Genomic DNA, 4,092 nt, shown 5'->3' on the forward strand with positions numbered 1-4,092 from the left:
CCTCCTTCTTGTCATGGCTACCAAGGACCACTCTTCTTCTGCCAACAAGTCATTGCCTGACAAATAATTATTTCCTATGTTTCCCTATGGGGTTTTTTAATCTCCAATATCTTTACATATCTTGCTAGATAGACTTCCCTCAACAGGGTTTACAAACGCCTTATCCTCTTTGTCCACTTCAAATAACTTTAAACAACTATTCTTAGATTTCTTGCAACATCTGCTGTCCTCTTGCACAGATTACGCTTTTTAAAAAACTAACAAACACTTTTTTTAACGTCAACCCATTGTTGGAACTAGATAAATAAAGCATATATAAAAGTCACTACCAAAAACTCATTGCAGCTTCGACCTTGTTATAGGAATGTTGTTTGTGGCTCAAGATGACTTGATTTCATCCATGAAGGATACATTTGATATATGTTTTCACATATTATAGACCAACAAGTTATTATAGCAGTTTAAATACGAGCGATCGGAAGCATGTGCTGATCAGCTTCAGTTTCTTCTCTGAAGTTGCTCTATTTCTCTTCAGGTTTCTCTCAGACCAAGATTGAATGTGATGACAAGGGTGATGGATGGTGTGACATGTGCTGCTGGCCCACAGAACCAGGTGAGTATGCTGTCCATGTGCTCTGCAACAATGAGGACATCCAACACTCTCAGTTAAGATTAGTTTTCATGATTGTTGCCTCAAGACCTGAGATCATGGTGGTGGGCTTGTGATGGACACACTTTTCATGGCTGAAAGCTCTCCTGTAGAGGCTAAGCCCTCTCGATCAACAACACACCTGCCGCTAACTACGTGTGTCTACCTTAAATATCTTTACAAACTCAAAATGTGACCTCTAGCACCAAACGCTTGCTGCAGTTCTTGGTGTCAGAGGTGACACACAAGGTATCGGGTTTTAGGTGCAATTACTTTTTCATATAGGACCAAGTATGTTTGGATAGCTTTTACTTACTTTGTATTATGTGGGTTCTTATAAGACAAGGAAGCGTTCTTCTGGCTGTTATGCATCATATTAAATGGGAGAATGTGGATCGCTTCCCTTTCCCGTGACAGGGTCCCCTGGGAGTTGCGTGACCTACGGTGGAGATCACATTCCCAAGAGCCCTTTCAGTGGCAGCGTGGCAGCCATGCTGGACCTTAGCAAGGTCAAGGTGACAGGCCTGGGAGACAGTATGTACCTCTGTCATTGTTCTTGTACATCCACACCTTCTGACACCAAGCCTCAGGCTACATAAAGCCTAGTGATAACCTATGAAACCATCATTTGCTTTTAAATGTTTGTCTAAGCATGAATGTTTTTACGATGGCTTTCCCCCCCACCTTGTACGGTTGCCAGTATATTGATGTTTTCATTTAACTTTTTAAAATGAATCTAAGCTTTTCGAGCAGATCAGAGGTGTCAGTGTATTTTCTTTGGTCTCTGTTCTGGCAGAGATAGCTGTTGGCAAAGACCAGCTCGTGCTGGTGTTTGTTTCTTCCTCCCCATTATCACCACAGCTTTATTCAAAGAAGGTGATCTGATCTTTTGGCTCGTCTGTCCAATAGTGTAGATTTCTGGTGAGTATCAGCTGCGCTGGGTATGTAAATCGGGCCATCCAGCTGCGGTACTGATCCGACGCCACTTGTGCCAAAAATCCGGACAAATGTCGTTTGATCATGGAGCAAATCTGAGCCAAATAGACTGATCATTTTTTTCACATGGCGTCTCATCAGAGGAAACTTTTCCTTTTCCAAGTTCCTGTAGAACTGTCAGAAAAATCCTGGAAGCGCTGTCTGAATTCTGTTTCGAGACATGTAATCACAGACACATATTTCCCTTTTTTAGCAGAAAGGTTGGCCTGTGGATAAGCAGTTCTGATCTTGGACAGTGTGGGGAACTGCACAACGTTGAAGTTGTGCAGTTGTGTCTTAAAGAGATTGACCTTCACACAAAATGCTTTCATGTGCGCATAAAGTTGTGGTACAAGCTGCTCTTTCCCTTGTAGGCTCTTGTTCAGGGTGGTTAAATGATCAGCAAGATCAACTAAAAATGCAAGGTCTGCCAACCATAGAGGGTCATTCAGCTCATGAAGAGGTCGGTCCTTCTCTTTCAAAAATGGTCAATTTCTGACCTCAGGGAGTAAAGACGCTTCAGCGCGGCGCCGCGGCTTAGCCAGCGCGCCTCCGAGTGGTAGAGTAGATCCCCATATTCAGCATCCACTTCAGAAAGGAAAGCCTGAAATTCTCTGTGCTACAGTCCTCTTGCTCGAATTATGTTGACACTTTTTACAATAGTGTTCATTACATCTCCAAGATTGACTGTCTTGGCACAAAGGGCTTCTTGGTGAACAGTACAGTGCATTTTAACAGCCTCACCTCCAGCCTCTTTCACCTCAGCGCACATCATAGACGCCATTCCTTTGTGTGCACCTGCCATAGCTGGAGCCCCGTCTGTTGTATCTGCACACAGCTTGTCCCATTTAAGTCCCATTTTGTCAGTTGAGTCTGACACAGCTTCAAAAGTATCCATACCCGTTGTTGTGCCTTTTAGACTCTTAAGATCGAGCAGCTCCTCTGTAACTCCACGTCTTGCGATGAGTTGGGCCACCTCATAGCTGCTATTGGAGCCTTTTCCTGGACTTTTTGAGCACAAAAAAATACTGTTGCTGACCCTGCAGGACAGCTACTATTTACTTTACTTTCTGCTCTCGCTCAGCACCAGTGTAGGATGCATAGACCTGATGTTTGGTTTCATAATGACGTCGTACATTATACTCTTTCATAACTGCCACAGTTTCAGTGCAGATAAAACAGACACTTCCCCTTGAATTCTTTGAAGAAATATTCACTCTCCCACCGTGTCTGAAATTTTCTGCACTCACTTTCTACCTTTCGCTTCTTTGGTTCTGCCATGTTTAGTAACTTGGGGTAAATTTCTTCTAGGATTGTCCTTTTTGGTGGAGCAACTGCCTTGATCAACAGTAGCTTCCCCTGGTGTTAAAACTAAGAAGTGCAATACACTCAAGCAAAAGTTGAAGTGCGGGCCATATTCTATTCTATTTATAACATTTCTTGCGGGCCAATTAAAAATGGGCCGCGGGCCGTAGTTTGGACACCCCTGCTATAGACATTAGCACACACTCCAACAGGTTTTCATTCTCTAGAGTCACTTGGATGACAATGAAAACACTACGTCCAGATAAACTCCGTGTATATAGTGTATTATCTTACAAAAAATACAAACAAATATAAAATAAGTATTTTATTTTCTAAATGTAATGCTTCCTTTTAGGAGGAAGGTGGAGGAGCAGCTCCAGCAGAGCAACACCAGAGGTGTGTGGAGAGGACCGAACACCATCACTGGACGGAGCACTGTGAGCGGAGGGGGTCCAGAGTCTGGAGACCAGGTTCTGGCTAACAGATTGAACCAGTTGTTTAACAGGTTTGATTCAGTAGCACTTCCCTCCCCCATCCACCAGAGCTCGTCACACCTCTCTGCAACCCCCCATAGCACCGGGGACATGAAATGCACCTCACCTGTCCCCCTTTTCCTTTTCCTTCAACCACTCTACTGGGTCTAAGTCGTCTCCACCTGCTACGGCGGCTGAGATCCTTTGGGGTGAAATAAACCTCATGAGGAATGATTTTGAGTTCAACGGGGAATTCTATTTACAGATTAAGGGTACGGCAATGGGGAAAAACTTTGCCCCAGCCTATGCCAACATCTTCATGGCAGAGTGGGAGACCTATGCATTGGAGAAATGTGTTAAAAAGCCATTATATTATTATCGATTCTTGGATGATATCTGGGGGATTTGGCAACATCCTGAGCGAGACTTTGAGGTGTTTTTGAGGACTCTTAATGACCAAAATGCTTCCATCAAACTGAAATCCACCATTAATAAATCCTCAATTGATTTTTTAGACACAACTACATTTAAGGGCCCAAATTCCCAAATGACCACAAATTAGATGTTAAAGTCTTTTTCAAACCTACAGATACACATGCCTTACTGTTCAGAACAAGTTTTCACCCAAAACACACATTTGCAGGGATAATTAAATCCCAATTACTGAGATTTCACAGGATCTGCACTCAA

At 43.2% G+C, this 4,092-nt stretch overlaps 1 long non-coding RNA gene across 1 annotated transcript; it reads left to right on the plus strand.

The window, feature by feature from the left end:
* Positions 1 to 571: 571 nt before the first annotated feature.
* LOC112845355 (uncharacterized) lies at positions 572 to 3,345 on the plus strand. The gene is made up of 3 exons (XR_003218174.1): positions 572 to 613; positions 1,067 to 1,183; positions 3,285 to 3,345. It is a non-coding gene; the product is annotated as an uncharacterized LOC112845355 (long non-coding RNA).
* The last annotated feature ends 747 nt before the right edge of the window (positions 3,346 to 4,092 follow it).

The sequence above is a fragment of the Oreochromis niloticus genome, unplaced genomic scaffold (genome assembly GCF_001858045.2).
Source record: "Oreochromis niloticus isolate F11D_XX unplaced genomic scaffold, O_niloticus_UMD_NMBU tig00006937_pilon, whole genome shotgun sequence".
NCBI lineage: Eukaryota > Metazoa > Chordata > Actinopteri > Cichliformes > Cichlidae > Oreochromis > Oreochromis niloticus.